Source organism: Acomys russatus, chromosome 3 (genome assembly GCF_903995435.1).
Source record: "Acomys russatus chromosome 3, mAcoRus1.1, whole genome shotgun sequence".
Taxonomy (NCBI): domain Eukaryota; kingdom Metazoa; phylum Chordata; class Mammalia; order Rodentia; family Muridae; genus Acomys; species Acomys russatus.
Window position 1 is genome coordinate 43,689,315 of NC_067139.1, and position 20,488 is coordinate 43,709,802.

The window sequence follows — 20,488 nt, forward strand, 5'->3', positions numbered from 1 at the left end:
TTTCTGTGACGATGGTTTCGACGGGCTGCAGTGAGGTCTGCTCAACAGAGCAGCAAGTGTTACTTGTTGTTCATAATTCATGAGCTGTGGAGGCAACAGGAGACTCTACAGCTCTAGGAACACAGGGCCCCAGATGGGCACACACTAACTTCTCATATTTCTTCGCATGCTTGCAACTCAGCTGTGACAAGTATGTATACATATTTTTTGTTTGTAAGCTAAACACTACTTTTGTACCTTCACTTAGACCTAAAGGTTTCATTGTTAAAACATTTTTTATAATTTAGGAGTACTTGCCATTTTAATAAGACTTTAAAATTATATTATAAATAAGCCTGAAGGAAAAAGACTAATAATTTGCCGAGAATAATAAATTGCTATTTATAATCAACAATCCTAATTACAAGTATGTGGATTTTTTTTTTTCCTCAAGACAGGATTCCTCTGTGTTGCCCTGGCTATTCTAGACTCGCTTTGTAGACCAGGCTGGCCTCGAACTCAGAGATCAGCCTGTCTCTGCCTCTTGATTGCAGGGATTACAGGTGTGTGCCACCAGGGTTACAGTAAAATTTTCAGAGAGCACTCATTCATAAAATACATACATTATTTATTTTTTACAACCATCTTTCACAACTAAGATAATAGAAGATAAGATTAGCATATCATATCTTAATAAGACTGATTGTAAATATAATAAACTATATAATACTAAAAACAATAAACTATATGAATAAAAGAAAATGTGGATAAAACTTCAGCGTACATTTTCATTACTGAAACCAGAAATGGAAAATTACATTGTTGCTCTTTTCTTCTGTAGATTTGCTCTTTTTACTTATATTTATTTCATTTCTTTGTAGCTATGTGTGCACCTTTACCCCTATCATGCCAGCCCTATAGATTTACTCCCACTAGTGTGGGAACTATTTGAAAAATCAAGTTGATGATACCTAAGCCACATGGGATCAAGGTCACTGTCTCGGGCCTGGCTTTAGCTCTATAGAAGGAAGAGTGAGTGGCACAGCTTATGCACAAGGAAAGTAGATACACGCCACTATAGTGAGGAAGTCAGTGCACTAAGGAAGAACATGCCATTTTTAGAATTTTGCTAATGATGATTACATTTTAAATCCTTCCTAGAGTTTTGCTAGATACAGCATTCCTCATTTCCTGTCTTTAAAAAGTACTCAGAATTGCTGAAGCATGCAATGAGGACACCGCAAGTGCATGACCAAAGTTTTCAAGATTCATTAATAAATTTTTCTAAATATTTGCACTTTACCTAAGAAATGCAAAATTGTGAAATATAACTTTCTGTTCCATGACAAATCTAGAAAAATGAACTTGTGACGGGAATGTTGGACTTGCACATGGCTGTCAACAAAATAAACAAGACTTATTTTTGCATCTCACAAGTGATTATTTTTCAACAGTGGAAGCAAATTAATTTTTATAGTTACGTGAACATAAACAGCAGCAAAAATTTTCTGGCTAAGAAAAGCATTTTAAAAATTAATGCTGGCCATCTATAACTTCATTTGGCTCAGAATAAAGAATGAGCCATTTATTTGTTTATTATTAGCAGCGCACAGGGCACAGGACAGAAGCACAGGCTACAGCAGAAAAGGAAAGGAACATGACCTCCAACAAAGGAGGCAGTTCCGAAATTAGTTAATCCCATGGATAAAGGACAAAAGTTACAGCAAATGAAAGTAATTTGTATAAAGAAGAATTCCCAGGTGTCTGAGAGAGGGGCCTGTGGTGTTGAATGATAGCATGTAATAAAGGCAGGAGTACAAGGAATGCATTCTGTGCGCTGACAATGCCTTGAAAACACAAATGCAGCCTTGAATAGCTCCTGCAGAGAGGTCCTGGGAGGATGAGATAGTTGATGAAGAAATTAACAACTCCAAAGAGGCAGAAACATGTATTGGCAAAGTGAGTCAAAGTAGAAGTGCCTTTACATGCCTCTATTGCCAGAGGGGATACCAGCCTCTGCTGTGAAGACCTGAGGTACATACAGCCAGAGCTTTTGGCCACTCTCCTTCCCAAGAATAATTAATGGGCCGCAGCTGGGTGTTTATGTGGACAGAAAGAGTCACATCTGCTTGAGTACAAACCTTAAACAGCTGGAGCAGGGTCACTGCATCTAGCATTACACAGGGCACTTTGAATGCCTGGGACAAAGCCTGCCTGCACAGGACAAGGGGCAGTTCTGACCTGCTTTGGCTGCTCTTCTCAGTTTTTCTATGGCCTCTTCCTGACTTGTGGGTCATAGTTCCTCCTTCCACGGCCTCATTGTCAGCACTCTTTCAAAAACAAGCTTTCTGTGCACACTCTCACTAGCTGGGCGTTTGCCTAACTGGGGCTTTGGGTTTTGCTTTCCTATAGCGAATTTCTTTTAACCTGTTTTCTCCCTGGCAGAACATAAACTGGTTTTTATCTGCCTCTACCATCACCAAATGCACGTGTCATACAGTAGGTACTCATGTTTATTGAGTTAATTTATCAAATGTAAGGCTGTGAAGAGAATGTAATATTGCCTTAGTCTGGGCCCAAGGTGAAAACAGTCTTGGGATGCTTGATCCCACTGAGACTTTGTCTCTACAAACTGATAAACATCTTAATATAGAATCAGAGGAGGAAGGATCAGCCCAAGGCAAAAGACGGGGTGGGGAGGGGGCTGGTGATTTTAGGCTGGGGGCTTGTATTGCAAAAACGACCATTGATTGGGAGGAGGAAGGGGGGGGGGAGAGAAAGAGAAGGGGTGGGGAGAGATTGAGATTGGGGAACTGGAGAGAGGGAGCGGAGGTCCCTGCCCATGACGGCGGTCTCGGTCTCAGTGGAGACCTCCAAGTTCAGTCCATGGACAGTGCGGCTTCTTCTGTCAGATAGATAATCTGCTAGACTCCTGAGAATTGCACCAGGGGAATCGCCCCACAGAACTGATACCCAGAAGGTTTGATTCTTGTTCCCCTTAACCTCCTTTCCCTCTTAGTTAGGATAGTCGGGTTGTAAGGGAGGTACATGCCTTTAACAAATCACTAATGAAGTAGAATCGTTAAGGAATCAGGGCCAATATAAGGCACACTAAAATGTCTCATAATCACAAACAAAAGAATGGGTCTCTTTTCAGGAAGACATCTGTAATACTCTTTACACGTGAAGACAGATAATGTATTAAGTCCAAAGGTGACTCATAGCTTCTATAATCCCTAGAAGCAAATGTCCATCGTTTCTCTTAGAAGGAATATTAACATCAGCCTACTGAAGAGAGACCTCCACATGGACAGCAGGGCCGCAGACGCTGACCTACTAATGCTACTGCCTTATGGGCAGGAGAGCTGGCACGTGCTGCTCCTGTGAAGCACTGAGAATGCCCATGTGAACATTCTAGAGGCCAAGTGTATCAACTTGAGCTAAAGGACTGGCAAGAATATCTGGTAGCTGAGAAAGGGAACAGTTCTCCAGCTACAATATCCGACAGAAACTCAGGGCTCACTGCTCCTGCCCTGTAACCTTTAAAGGTTGAATGTACAAACATGCGGTCAGAAGCGACTGTCCTCTGAGATGCTCCACCCAGCAGCAGATCAAAACATACTGAGAGCCGCAGCCAAACAACAGGTAGAGCTCAAGTCTTGTGGAAGCGTAGAGGGGTAGGTTAGAAGGACCCTGAGGGGACAAGAACTTCACAAGAAGACCAACAGAGTCAACTAACCCCCGGGGAGCATCAATCAAAGAGCATGTATGGACTGGAACCAGGCATGCTACACACATGTACCTGATGGGCAGTTTGTTCTTCATGTGGGTTCCCTAGCAAGTGGAGCAAAGGCTGTTTTTGACATGGACTCAGTGGTCTGCTTTTGGATCACTTTCCTCTAGCTGGACTGCTTTGTCTGGAGAAGATGCACTCACTCGTGATGTGACTTGAGGTACTGGGGTAGTGGGAGGCTCCCTTTTTCCGAGGAGAAGGGAGGGGGGAGGGGGAAGACCAGGAGGAGAAAGGAGAGGGGCTGTGATCAGGATGTAAAGTGAATAAATAAATAAATTTAATAGAAAAAAAGAGAAAATATTCAACATTAAATGTTCTTGAACGTTCAAAGCTTTCACTCATATTGGGCAAGTAGATCAGCCACCTCAATATTTTTCACATATATTACTTTTATGGTTCTTGATTGATTAGTACAAATCTTTAAAGTAACTTTGGAGTGGTAGCATATCTATCCTCCCTGAATTCAGGAGGCTGATACAGGATGCTCAAAGCTCAGGGCTATGCTGGGATTATGGTTGCAGATTTGCCTCAGCTACAGGATGAGACTGATTCCCTCCCCCCCCCCTCCCCCTCTCTCTCTCTCTCTCTCTCTCTCTCTCTCTCTCTCTCTCTCTCTCTCTCTCTCACACACACACACACACACACACACACAAACAAGCAAACAAACACAATTTAAATTTTAAAATTATTATTCCAGATAAGTTGGCAAAATATGGAGATTTCAAATAGGTTCAAGATGTTACTTACTGATTTGGTACAGTTTCTACTGCTGCTAAAACCAGTAAGTAAAAATTATTACTACCATGTCAGCTCTACCAGATACAGTGTGTCACTCTTTCCATTTTACCAGTGAGGGGCCTGACCTGGAGAGATTAAACAATGTCCCCTGAGTGTCATGGCCAGTAAAGACCTAAGCTCAGATTGGGAACACTGCTTGGATACACAACGGATTAAGTGTCAAGACTGAGTCATTTTTCAGAAACATTGACCAACTGGACACACCACAACATTTGAGACTGTGGCTACAATGATGAGGGCAGGAGATAGAAATGGGTCACCCATTTCAGAATAGGGATCTTGGAAGCGAGAGTTCCATCCTTATCTTTGGCTGAAAGTTGAAAATGTTCTTTGGTCCTGTCCTGGCAGGATGCCAACATCAACTAGTATCATCATCATCTGGGGAATTCTGGTCTGGGTCCTAAATGATTTTGAGGTCTCAACTTTTTTTTTTCCATTTTATTTTTATTGAATGTCTATGATTTACACATCATGCACCATAATCCCTCTCCTCCCCGCAGTAAAATAAGACAAACAAACAAAAAATCCTGTCACAGAAGCTGTAGTGTATCACGCAGTATAGCCTTTTGTCCACATATGTTTACTTTCAAATGTTCATTGCTGCGAGTCATTGCTGCGGGTCTGGTTTGAGGCCTACACTATCGTTACCGGATCCTCACTGGGACTGCTGTCAGATATCCTGTTGTTGCTGTGTGTCAAGGAGATTCTTAATCTTTGAATCTGCAGGTCCGGCCCCTTCATGTGTTCCAGTAGGTCATACATGGGGTAGATGTTGGGGTGAGGTCCACTCAGAGCCCTGGATCAGGGCCAGCTCCCTTCTCCTTAGGGCAGAGCCCGCTCTCCAGGCCAGCCAGCCCTGCCATGATGACACAGGAGGGGGAGAGCAGTTTCAACTCTTCATGGGGAAATGCTAGATAGTTAGACAGGGATCAGTAGCCTTAGAGAGAACCAGGGCTTTGAACTCTACACTAGAAAAGTAAACATAAGCTTTACCACTCATGGGGCTTTAAATTACTATAGGAAAAATATCAGGCATCTGAGCTTTGTTGAGGCCTATTCAGGAAAAAGTATTTTCTTCAAGTCAAAACAATGGAATCTATCTCTGGCCCTCGGGGGAGACATCTCATCTCCTCGGGGGAGACATCTCATCTCCTCAAGGCTTAGAACATCACACCCTATTGTGGCTAAGTTTGTCAGTAGCCTGGCCAAGAGCCCACCCCTCAGGAAGGCTGATTCTCCCGAAGCTATGCCAAGGGGATGGGAGGGACCATTACCCCCCCTCCCCGTAGGAGACAATATATTTATCCTTTCAATAAGCCATTCCAGTATGTAGTTGTTGGCAGATCTTCCAACATGTAGCACTGACGTCTGGCATGTTTTCCTAGACACTCTGGGCTTTTTGTACTCTTTCTCTGAACCTAGTACTCTACCCTTCTGTTATGTGAGTGCTCACACTGGCATATTGCAATATCTTCCTCTAGTCTAGTAACGTACAGCTTGCTCACCCTTTCGTGTATGTGTGCGTGTGTGTTTTTTACAAGTTTTAATAAAATTTTTCTTAAGCTTCTTTTTGAGTCTACATTTTAGGTGCTCTTTAGGAGACTAAAAAAATCCATAAAAGAGAACCCTAACCACCCCAGTATAAACTGGTTCAGCCTTGTTGGGCAGGGCATACAGAACCCACCTCCTTATCAATGCAGTGTAATCTAATTTATAAAAAGGGGTTTCTGGGCTGAAGAGATGGCTCAGCAGTGAAGAGCTTTGGCTGCTCTTTCACAGGAGCCCCATTTGGTTCCTGGCACCCATACTAGGTAAAATACCACACGTTAACTTCAGATCCAGGGATCTAATGTTCTCCTCTGGCCTCTGCAGGATCATGAACACACATGGCACACACACATAGACAGATTCACACACATGGCACACACACATAGACAGATACACATACGGCATATACACATAGACAGATACACATATGGCACACACACATAGACAGATACACATATGGCACACACACATAGACAGATACACATATGGCACACACACATAGACAGATACACACATGGCACACACACAGACAGATACACACATGGCACACACACAAAGACAGATACACATATGACATATACACATAGACAGATACACACATGGCATATACACATAGACAGATACAGATACGGCATATACACATAGACAGACACACACATGGCATATACACATAGACAGAGACACATACGGCATATACACATAGACAGATACACACATGGCACACACACATAGACAGATACACATAACACACACATAGACAGATACACATACGACATATACACATAGACAGAGACACATATGGCATATACACATAGACAGATACACACATGGCATATACACATAGACAGAGAGACATACGGCATATACACAGACAGATAAACATAGACAGATACACACATGGCACACACACATAGACAGATACACATATGGCACACACACATAGACAGATACACATATGGCACACACACATAGACAGATACACACATGGCACACACACATAGACAGATACACATATGGCACACACACATAGACAGACACACATACGGCATATACACATAGACAGATACACACATGGCACACACACATAGACAGATACACATACAGCATATACACATAGACAGATACACATATGGCACACACACATAGACAGATACACATACAGCATATACACATAGACAGATACACATATGGCACACACACATAGACAGATACACATACGACATATACACATAGACAGATACACACATGGCATATACACATAGACAGAGAGACATACGGCATATACACAGACAGATAAACATAGACAGATACACACATGGCACACACACATAGACAGATACACATATGGCACACACACATAGACAGATACACATATGGCATACACACAGACAGATACACACATGGCACACACACATAGATACACACACACACATGGCATACACACATAGACAGATACACACATAGACACAGAAAAGATTTTTTAAAAAGAACTTTCTAACTATGATTCAGAAAGCATTTGCTAAAGCATCTCTACATGTTGATGCAGGATCCCAGTAGTACGGCAGACTAAAATCTAGACTGTTACCCCAAGTTCTGGGCTAAGAACGCTGGTGGGCTTCGGGGCATCTTCTCCAGTTATGTGTGTGATGAATTTTCAAGTATATTCATATTTACTTCCTTTTCTATCTTGTCTTAAAAATGTTATGTAAAATACAAATAGCCAAAACACTAACAATGTAACATTTATATAATTCCTGCTTGCATCATGGTTCTTCTTGCTATAGGTAGTTTATTGTATATATGTGTAATAATATAAATGTATATGTAAAAAATTTTAAATGTACTTAATAAAAAAATTTAAAAAGAAAAAAATTATGTAACTAAGGAGAGAAAAAAATGGACACACCCAAGCATGCAGGTTTGCGCACAAAAACAGATCTCTGTGCTTAATTAACACTCAAGTGCATAGCAGTGGGCGTGGCCTTTCCCTTAACCACAGTGCTTTCCTGCTTCTGAGCCTCATCCCAGATTTGGAGGCTGGAGAGTGACAGCTGAGTAAGTGGGGCTTTACCTGTAAGGATTTTGCAAAGTCAGTGTCATTGTCCTGTTTTTTTTTTTTTTTTTTTTTTAATGGAGAAACTGCAGCACACAAAGAAAGTTAAATAACTTGCCCAAGGCAGCAAGCAAATTAGTGTCAAAGAATTCAAGTGTTTAAACCAGCTGTTCCTCTCAGCTGCAATACAGCCTTCTCCTCTCTCTAGAGTTCAGCATACACACTCTGTCCATGTATCTAAAGCACACTTTATGTACGTCCATCTCTAGACACCTCAACAAACCAGCAAATACACTTTCCAAGTATGTTTTCTTATTGTCAGCTCTTGAAACGATAACATAAATCTTTAAAACATGAAATCATCAGGAAGAGAATGGATGAGTGGAAGCAAAGAATAAAAACAGCTTCAAAGACTTTGAGTAAAGAACCACAAGATTAAGAACTACTTGTGGGGCGGGGATAGTCTTTCCCGCTGCAGCTCGCCTCTTTGCCTTTCTTGGGCAGCAGGTGGAGCTCTGGCACTGTGCAAGGTTACAGGATGCCTCCCTCCGAGAAGGATCCAATCCACGCAAAGCATCACCATTTTCTTTCGCATTTCCAAATGATCCCTTTCTGCTTTTTGAAACATTTTCCTCTGGGCTCCGAGACCCTTTTGGCCGCACTACCTACACACTTCTTTTCTTTGGGTCGACAAAGGGTTACTACCTCCACTGCACAACCTTATGAGGCCATTTTGAAGAGAGTATCAGAAGATAGAGTTGCATAAGGCAGCCTGCCTTCCTCTGTGCCATCACACAAGAGATTTCTTCTAACCCACCAAATCTACTTTGTTAGACTGCAAACTTGTCTGCGCCTGAAAATCTTCCATAACAACTACCACTAAGTCCTCATGTTTTCAACTGTAATTTAGCAGAAACTGTTCTCAATAATTTCCCATCAAAACAGTATTCTAAAAATTAGAATAAAAATTTTTTTCATCTAAAACAACAAAAAGGAGTTAGAACATTTCTAAGCTTAGGCTAAATTATTTTGAATGGGAAACATTAGGGGAATCTAGTATTGGTGTTTTCCTAGACCAGCGTGAGCTAGCTGCATCCAAAAGACTGGGCCTACTCACACATCAGTGTAGCCCTCACCTCTCTTCACGGAAGCTTCGACTTACAACACATGGAGACTATCACAGAACTAAAACTGCTCAAAATAAAGTCTGTGAATGGTGGTGGGATGCTTGCTAAGGTTCAAGAAAGTCATGGATGAGGAGATGGAAGGAGCCTAAGAGCCAGAGGACCAGCACAGCTGCTGTGAGGCAGTGTCTTCTAGACAGGCCAGGCTGATGCCAAGAAACTTCCACACTATGGCTGCTTAGATAAGAGCTACATAATGACAGGACTAAGGAGCATGCCAATGCCGGTAGGGGAATTTCACAAGGGCCTCACTCCTAGATGAAGAGCTATAGGCAATGCAAGGCTGCAGAGAGAGGGGGAGTCAGCTTTCTCTGGGGAGAAGCTCTGTGGGAGGCTATCAGATTCTAAGTGATCAGCCCTAAACACGCTGTACACACAAGCAACATGAAATGGATTCAGTAGGGGTGTGTGTGTGTGTGTGTGTGTGTGTGTGTGTGTGTGTGTGTGTGTGTACAAATATGTAGGTAGCTAATAATCAAAGAAAAGGGTCTTACATTTGAGAAGGAATAGAAGTGACACAAGGAGAGCTACAGCCTGGAAAGGGAGGGCAATGTTACAAATATAGCACTCAAGTATGACATTCTCAAAATAGTACATTTAAATTAAAAACAAAAATCTACAGTTCATCTTCAAATCAGGCTCCCATTATCTAATATGACTATAATAGTTACTTTTTTTGTATCATCACGACTGAATGATAACAGACTTAGATAAACATTTATTCTAGGAACGTTGATCAAAGTTGGTTTGAGACAGACAGGCTAAGTAGAACAGATTGCGTCCCAAGTGTGGGTGGCCTCAGCTAGTCCTCAGGAAATGGAGAAGTTGCTCTCTGCCTTTTTGGGTCGGTTATCAGTTCTTCTCCCTTGGGACTTGGAGTCAAGCCTTGAACTAAAGCTTTTAGTGATTGGCACCCTTAGTTGCTAGGCCTTTCCATCTGAACTATACCATCAGCCTTCCAGGTACTCCAGATTGCTCCCTATGGATTATAGGATTTCTCTGTCTCCATCACTGCACCTACAAGTCCATTAGCTAAAGCCACATAATAAGACAAAAAATACACACATAGTTCTGTTTCTCTGGACAACCTAGGTTAATATAATTACTAATTTTATGTTAAATTGTTGAATATAAATGAATCAGACTATATTTACTTATATTAGTCCCTTCCTGAGTAAGACTATATTTTGTCTTATGGGCCAAGCAATTAGTATCATTTCCAAACTTATTTATGTAAATAAATTTCACCTACTAAAAATATTTTTAGTTTTTTTTTATACCAAAACCAACCACTAAACAACAACAAAAGCCAGTTGTGGTTGATGCCAACTGTAACAAAACAACAACAAGATGGTCTGAAACTGTTTATTATTGATCTGCAAAGATGGCGGGAAGCTTGCACCAGGATGGAAATCAGTTTTTTCACTGAGCACACTTATTTTTTCCTAACAGAAGTTTTCAAAGAAGGAAAGTGTCATATTACACTGTGGCCCAGCTTCCTTATCACACTGCGACGGCCACTTTGAAGCACTCTGAACAGTACTGTCCTATGATTTCAGAAGCTCTCATATGCTATTTTGTTGTTTATAATAGCTCAGTTTTTATTGAATTCTTATTGTGTGCCCAAAATTTGCACTAATATATTCATTCCTCTCAAAAGCTTTGTGAAATTCATCATCATCATCATCATCACCATCATCGTAACCATCACCACCACCACCACCATCATCATCATCAATTATCCTACCTTCTCAATGAGAATGACTGAAACACAATGTTTGCAGACAGTTGGCAGCAGCCTGGGAGGTGAAGTGGGGAGTCTGCCTGGTGATTGGCTACTTCATATACTATCTTGAAATGTGCATCCTAATGGTAACTTAGTGAAAGAGGCATTGCTGTAACTACCTCAGAAATGAGGGACAATGCTCCCGACTGTGAGCTTCTCAAAGACGGTGCTATAATCTACGCCCACTTGCTCTTTTTGGCAGCCTTTACTATCCCTGGGCTGACCAGCATTGCAAAGAATTACCATGACCTCTCTCTTCATGAAGCCAGATGTGTTACCGATGACCCAAGTACCAAATGGATAAGATGTCTTGCCTTGGGTAACTGAAGTTAAAGAGGTGTGTGTGTGTGTGTGTGTGTGTGTGTGTGTGTGTGTACACATGTGTACTATATGTGTATGGATATCTTCCTTAATTATTCACCAACTTACCTTTGGGGAGAAGGTCTCTCACTAAACCAAATGGCTAGACTGGCTGGGCAGTGAACCTCAGGGGCCTTCCTGTGTCTTCATCCCCAGTTTTGGAACAACAGACATGAGCTACCACATCTGGTTTTTATGTGGTGCTGTGGAACAAATTAAGAGCCTCATGTTTGTGTGGCAAGCACCTCAGTAACTAAGCTAGCTTTCTATCCCACAATGAGTTCTTTTAAAGGCATATTCAAACCCTAAGGCTTTAAAGAAGGCAAGTCTAGTCACATAACATTGTGAATGCCTGTATACCTTCTTCTGTCATTATTATAGTAATGAAACCAACAGAAGAAGAAAAAATAGGCATCTCTATCAATAGTGATATTCAGACAGATCTCCTACAAGATCTGGCTTCTGCCTTGAGAGGAAGGAAAAGAGAGGGTGATCCAGAAGGAGGTTAGACAAACAAGTTCCCACAGATGCCAGTGTCAGGATAGTATGCACAGCCTGTTCTCCTAACATAGGACAAGCATGCCAGAGTCCAGAGTACAGCAAACACCACTCAGTTCGGGTTTGTTCCTGTGAGGTTTGGATAACGTGATGTAAGACTCGGGTCAGACATGACCAAGTGCACCTCAGGACTGACTCTGATGACAGCTGTCCTAGAAATAGGGCCTTCCTTTCCACCTCATGGACCAGTGACAGCATGAGGAGGCTGCCCCATGCCTGACACAGGGGCTTAGGCAAGGATAAAAACACTGCTGGTGTCAAAAAAGGGAAAAGAGAGCTCTGTTCAGTGACTACTATCCACAGTGCTTTTACATAGATGGAGACAAGGGTGGACTCTGTAGTTTCAAGCCATGGGGAACTACAGGAAGGATGGTATGTGGTCTGAGATACAAACATGCACATTTTAGAGAGAAAACACAGTTGGACTCAACGATGTCTCTCTTGTCCGGGAGCGGCCAGGCGTGGGGGGGAGAGGGGGGAAGAGAGAAAGAGGGGAAGGAGGGAGGACAAAAGGAGAGGAGGGAAGCGACGCCGCAACGGAGGCGGGAAGGGGGACGCACAGGGTGGAAGGCCGGGGGAGAGAATGGGGGGGAGAGACAAAAGAAGGGGAAGGGAGGACAGGGGAGAGAAGGCAAAGGGAAGACGAGCGGCACACACAGACCACACACACACACACACACACGCACACACACACACACACCCACGAGACACACACACTATACACACACACACACGATACACACACACACTATACACACACACACGAGACACACACACACTCATACACACACACTATACACACACACACTACACACACACACACACACACCACTACACACACACACTATACACACACACTATATATACACACACACACTATACACACACACACTATACACACACACACTACACACACACTATACACACACACACACACACACACTATACACACACACACTATACACACACACTATACACACACACACTATACACACACACTATACACACACACTATACACACACACACATACACACACTATACACACACACACACACTATACACACACACACACACTATATACACACACACACACACACACACTATACACACACACACTATACACACACACACTATATACACACACACACTATATACACACACACTATATACACACACACACTATACACACACACACTATATACACACACACACACTATACACACACACACTATACACACACACACACACACACACACACACACTCACACTCTAACATGAGGTATTGTACCCATATAACTCAATTACCGTACAAGGTTTATTTCCAATACTTGGAAAATGCTGTTGCAGGCTGCTTAGGACAAATACATTATACAAGTTAATTGTTAGTTGATCAGCTCATGGTCATATAAATTACTAGACTATTTTTATCATAAGAATATACATTCTAGATGTAACAGATAAATATGATTCTATAGAAAGATAAAGGAATATAGTTAGATAAGGTCTTCAAACACCTCAGAGACCCATATAATATGGCATTTAAAGATGTTTTTATTTTTTTAAAGATACATTTATGAGACAAGTTAACTCCTGGCAACACCCAGCCCACCTCAAAGAGGAGGATGAATATCAAAGAACTTCCTTATGGAGATGGCTTCAAATGTGGCAAACAAGCCACTGGGCAAAATGTCCTCATTTCAACCACAGACAGAATTCTGCCTAAAAATGGGCAAGCTTGGATGCAGACAGAGTTGACAGCCAAACTCTGCCAAGACAGGGTAACAATGCTTCCTGCCTCACAAATTTGTCTGTCAGACATATTGGGCCAGAAGGCTGAAGATGATGCTCCAACACTGTAGAGAATTTGGGATGACTGTTTCAAATCGCAAAACTGTCTCTGTCATCTTCTCATTTGGGAAGCTGCTAACCTGCACTCCCGGTATACTCCCGGTATAATCAATTTTATTCCTTCTCAAGTCTCTGATGGGGTTGAACACCATATAGTTCAGTTTTACAATTAAAGTTAGCTGGTTAGGGGTTAAGATGTTTCTAGGTCTAAATAGATGTTTTAAATTGATAATGATGAGATATGATAGATATTGATTTACATTCAGAATTTTAGATGCACCAAGATAGGAAAGATGTTTTCTTCAAGGCTGCCAAATACGAATAGCCAAAACACTAAGAATGTAACATTTATATAATTCCTGATTGTTTCATGGTTCTTCTTGCATACATGTGTAATAATATAAATATATATGTAAAAATAAAAATATTTAATGAAAAAAACAAATGTACACATTTAAAGCCTCACATTGGGCTGGTTTTGGTAACCACAAGACCTAACTCATAAAGGTCTTAATGGATCTCAACAGGGTTTCAGGGCTTATGTGTAACTATTCTGTATGAGAAACAACAGAAATATAAAGTTCCAGCTTAAAAGTTTAGTGTAGAAAAAGTATGTTTGAACATTCAGCTTTTGTCCTACATTGCTAAAGACGCTTTTGCAGAAGTTCTGTGTGTGGCCAGCGTGCAGCATGGTGTTAGGTAAATGTTTGAAAAACAATGTAGTATAGCAACTAGAGTCTGAGAGGAAAATAAATGGCTATTGTGTGCACAAGCATGTACACACACACACACACACACACACACACACACACACACACACACCTTACTTGTTTAAATTAAGGGAGGGATGACTTTATAATACAAGCTGGAAATACAGTCCTCGCCAAGGTGGGCAGGGAACTGTGATGTCTGGCAGGAAGGATATTTAGATGTGACAATGAAGGAACGAAGGGAAACTGGACACATTTCAGGGCCTGTTAGTGCATGAAGCAGCGGCGCTCCAGGAGAACCAGAGGGCAGCCAGAGGGGCTGAGAAACTGACTCTGACAGACATGGAGCCAGAACAGTGGACTGACACCTGGAGGCCATTTGGGGTAAGACAGACAGAAGGCCAGGCTGTGTACCTCTCCAGAAAGACAGACCTAGGGGTAGAGTTTCTGGGACACAGTTCAAGAGGCACTTAGTTGGGGCTTAGGTGAATAACACAAGGACAATATCCCAGTTTTGAACTAAAATTGAAGCTTCTGACTAGATCCTTAACCACAAGGGAGTTAAGTGGAGAGAAGGGCTGCTTGGTGAGGAGGAAATAATGAAGAAAACTGAATTTAAGTTAAAATATAAAAAGTAAAATTTGTTTTATTAATTCCACATGATTTAAAAACATGTACGTGTAACAAAACTAATACACACATATTGCAAGTAAATAGAGGTTTTCTCTGTCTGTGTTTTTCCTGGTTAGGTACTTTTATAAAGACCAAATTCAAAGAGTTAAAGCCTATTGGATGGAAACAAAAGCATAGACGAGACTCAGGGAATTGAAAAGAAGGCTAACTCAACACAGTGTAAATTGTGGCTTGTGTATTTAATTCCTGCATTTTCCATTCTTGTTCTCAAAGATATTTTGACATTATTGTAAAGACACAGGATTCAGCATAGTGCGTCTATAAGTTATTATGGCCCTAGGAAGGAATACTATAGTAGAAAAAGTTCAGATTGGTCATGATGCTTAGGGCTTTAGGTACTGGATAAGACCAGTTTTCTAATCTCTACAGAGCAAAGAATTATCTGCAATGCTTCTGACTATGGCTGGCTTCAGTGTAGAGGGGAGCATCCAATGTGACTGTAGGACTTGGGGGACTCCCAAGGACTATGCCATTGGTATGGCTTGAAAAGAAGGAAACAAACAAACAAACAAACAAACAAACAAAAAAAACGGTGATACACGGAAAACTATGAAAGAAGATTGTAAAATTGGATATTCAAAAACTCCAAAACGTGTACTAAAATAGTATTTGATAGGCCACCATCTTTATAGATACAGCATTAGTAATTAGTGAATTAGTGTGCACTTGCTCTCAGACGTCAGCTGTCCTCTTCTACCACATGGGTCCCAGGGGGCTGGACTTGGGCCATCAGACGGTCAGGGAGCGGCAGAACTGGGCTGGGGATGCAGCTCTGCTAACGGGCTAAGAAGCACTTTGGCAAAATGACTTCCAAGGCCTCGCTTTTCTCATTTGCAAAGGCACCTTTTACTTCTACATGTTAAGAATACGCTCACATGGGGCTGGCTGGTTCACTCTCTCCCTCCCTTCTTTCTCAGAGACACGGAGCACTAGCCTGAAGATGACACCTGCAATTTCTAAACAAAAGTCACTGGGGAAAAAAGCAGTGCTTCTAAATGGCATAACTAAAATGCCTTTAACCAGTGAGAACTGCTACATATTTTTGAATATGAAATTAGTTGAGCAACTTTTAAGTACCAGGCACTGTTTATTAATTAAAAATAGCAGTCAGATTAAAATCTCCAAAGCCCACCACTTGAGAAACATGCTTTAAGAAGCTGATGACGCTACAACTGTGAATTCAGAGAAGTAACGATACATACCCTGGTCACCACAACAAAAAGCAGTAGGCCGACATGTATAATGTTTGGAGGCACGGACAACAGTTGCCACAGTTTTTAAAAAAGGAAGGAAATGAGAAATCACTGTACAAAAATGTATTTGCCAGAAAAGCTTGGGCGTTTATAGATATTTGCAACTTATATCTATTGAAAAAAAATCGGATGTTGAGTCTCTATTTGGCAATTATATATTTCAGAATAGCAAGTCATGGGTTGCTTTTAGAGTTTGATTATATTTATACTATTGCTCTTTATATTTCTAAGCCAACAGATGCACAGCAAACCAAGCCACAGGTATCAAAGATCCAAGTTAGAGAAAACAGAAACAGTGTCGATAGTGGTCAGATGTCTGCTCAAATAGAGAAAAAAAGCTCAATCTGCTGGGACAAAAGTCTGAAGACATGTGCAGTCTACTTTCACAACTTAATTTGCAAATGGAAGAAATGGGGCATCTGACTATATGATGAACTATTAGGCCGTCCTCACTGCACCAGAGCGGCAGAGATATGAAACTAACCTCCAGGAAGAAAGCAGAGCCTCACAGGTTAGAAGCAGTACCTGCAACAAGACGGAGGTTTTCTAATTTCACTTTCATTTCCTGCAATTACTAAGGGCTCTTTTTAAAATCGCTTTTGCTTAGGCTAAATACACAAGCAGCTCCTTTAGCAGACACACTGGATTAACTGACACTGTCTCTCTGTTAAATGTACCAACTGCTGTTGCCTCTGGCTGTTCCTACCTAATAAAGGTCCCGAGACAGGGGCATGACAGGGCCTGAGGTGGTGATGATGCAGCTTTAGGACAAGGCCCTCAAGCTGCAGAGAAAGAGAACATGACCTCTGTGGGACCAGGGTCCTCTGCTTTGTGAACTGATGAATCATAACAAGCTAGAGTGGATGCAGATGTGTAACAGGTGCTTGATAAATGCATGACACAAGCAAAGGTCTGTTTGTGGCACATGAGAGACAGCAAGACTTCATGCCAGCACAAAGCCTCGATGCTTCCTTGAAGCCATGAAAAGTATATGAGGGCCGTAATAATAAGAACCTTATAACTGCTCAGGTGGGACATGTTTTATACTGTGCATGGTGGTCCGTGCCTGGGACTTCAGTATTCGTAAGGCTAAAGCAGTAGGACTGCAAACTGGATGCTACCCTTGGCGACACAGTAAGACTCCATCTCAACACACACACAGACACACAAAACACACACATAGACAGACAGACACACACACACCCTACCTCATGAATGTAATCTATACACTTATGGACATATACACTTTCATGGCAATTTAAGAAAGTCTTACTAATAGTCATTACTGTGGTGAAGTTGATAAAGCCCTGGCTTTACTTAGCTTTTAGGGTTAGGAAGTGGCATTTTTTTTATTAATTAATTAATTTATTCACTTTACATCCTGGTCATAGGCCCGTCCCTCTACTCTTCCCAGTCCTACCTTTCCTCCCTCTTCTCCTAGGGGGAAGTGATCAAAAAGCAGGCAACAGAGTCCATGTCTGAGGAAGGCCCCACTTCCCTTACTAGAGGCTCCACAGGAAGCCTGAGCTGTCCATCGGCTGCTTCTATGTAGGGGGCCTAAGTCTAGTCTATGCATGGTCCTTGGTTGGTGCTTCAGTCTCTACAGGCTCCTCTGGGCCCTGGTTAGTTGGCTCTATTGGTCTTCTTGTGAAGCTCCTGGCACCTCCAGGTCCTCCCCAACCCCCAATTTTCTACAAGACTTCCTATGCGTTGCTCAATGTTTAGCCGTGAGTCTCAGCATCTGTTTTAAGGTGCTGCTGGATGGAGGCTCTCAGAGGACAGTTCTGCTAGGCTCCTGTCTGCAAGCATAGCAGAGTAACCTTAATAGTGTCAAGGACTGGCTCTCTCCCATGGGGTGGGTCTTGCGTAGGTCCAGGCGTTGGTTTATAGTCCTTCAATTTTTGCCCTATCTGCTCTATCTTTATCTCTGCCCATCTCTGCCCATTTTGGGTTGAAGCTTTGGTGGGTGTGGGTTGGTGTTCTCCTCCTTTCACTAGGAGTCATGTATAGTTAGAGGCTGTCCTTTTCAGTCTCCATGACCCCTGGTACTAGGAGTCTCATCTAGAGTCCCCCTATCCTCCCAAAAGCCTATTATGACTTATGTCTCCAGATTGTCACAGGGATGCCCCCGCCCACACTTTCTCTTTTCTCTGTAGGCCCTCTGCCCTCCCTCCTGGCCCCACTCTCCTGAGGTCTGATCTACACACTCATTTCTCTCTGTCCTCCTTATCCTAACTTTTCCCCTCTCTTCAACCACTACCTCTGTCTATTCTATTTCCCTTTTTAAGTGAGATTTGAGCACCCTCCTTTGGGTCCTCCTTGTTACTTATCTTCTTTGGGTCTGTTCACTGTAGTATGTTTATCCTGTACTATATGGTTAAAATCCTCTTATTAGTGAATGCATACCACGTGTGTCCTTCTGAGTCTGGGTTACCTCACTCAGGATGATATTTTCTAGTTCCAACCATTTGCCTGAAAATTTCATGATTTCTTTGTTTTCAATAGCTAAGTAATATTCGGTTATGTAAATGTTTCTTTATTGATTCTTTGGTTGAGGGACAGCTAGGTTGTTTCCAGATTCTGGCTATTACAAATAAGGCTGTTATGAACACAGTTGAGAAAATGTCCTTGTTAGCTAGGCTCTGAGTGCCACAGGCTGCACAAACCCACAGCCTCACTGAGCTCCTTTTCATCAGCTGCCTACCTCTGTTAAACCTGAGATAGGCCTGTCCTTGTGCCAGCAAATACCAACAGAGACTGTGCTTTCAGAGAACTGTGACCCCAACTTGCAGTCTTAGTGTTTCCCAGAGAAAATACCTACAATGGTGTCCTGGAGCATGCGGGGCCATCTTCCTTTGCAGAGAACAGCGCATTGTTCCAGGGCTTCACCAAGCACCCTAGCCATCTTCTTCCATGGAAGTTGGCAATTCCCAAACACATGGGCAGGATTAGCCTCTAACTCTTAATTCTCAACAGGGCTTTGTTAACTTTAGGTATGACACTGAACTTGCTTTGACCAACAGAAGGAGAGAGGGGTGGTAAGTTAGCTCTGAGCTTAGGTCTGAAAGGGTTGATGTGTATCCACTTACTCAGCTGCGTGCATGACACTGAAATGGATGGGTTGTGATACTTTCTGTTTCATCAGCCTTCACCTGAAAGAACACATGAGGAGCCCAAACCTTGAGAGGAGCCAAGCCCACCTGTATGCATGTTTCAAGTGCCTTAACCCAGATAAGGTCAGCCAAGACCACCCACCTTCACTGCCCACACGGAATGTGAAAGGAGACCTACACCATACCTTACACCAGTGCATCTTCGGTGTACAGAAGGTAGCTGATACACACAAGCATTACTCACTCTATTGTGACAAGTAAACTTCCCTGAAAGACCATACATAAAGTATACATCCTATGTCATAGCGTTTAGTATTAATTAAGCACTTCTTTTTGTCATTCTACAAATTTTGAAGTAAACTAAACTAGTATGAAATAAGACTGATGACATCTTGCTTAACCTCCCACCTATATTTCCACATAGATAATAGATACAATCAAATCATTAGCTCTTACTGTCATTAAAGTTTCAATATACTAATGAAATTAAATGTTTTCATCATCTGAGTCACAATTCAGTCTTCAATACAAAGTACAGTATTAGCAAATTATTAAAATTTAAGTATTGATTACACTCATCTTTAGATTTCATGGGCCCTCAAAGACAATATAAAGCATTAAGTTCTCATTTGCAAAAATACTCTATACACATAGACTTGGATGATGGCATTGTTTTCAGCAAGAAGGATATTGCTTCTCTCAGCTGTTTCTGACTCTTGTGGCAGCATCTGGGGCCCTTTTCCTCCTACTGGGTTGCCTTGGTCCAGCCTTAATATGAAGGGAGGTAACTAGTCTTACTGTAAGGATATGC

At 41.9% G+C, this 20,488-nt stretch overlaps 1 protein-coding gene across 2 annotated transcripts in view; it reads right to left on the minus strand.

Annotated features, from left to right (window-relative positions):
• Cfap20dc (CFAP20 domain containing) overlaps positions 1-20,488 on the minus strand; it is a 261,651-nt gene that overhangs the window by 196,974 nt on the left and 44,189 nt on the right. The window lies entirely within an intron of this gene.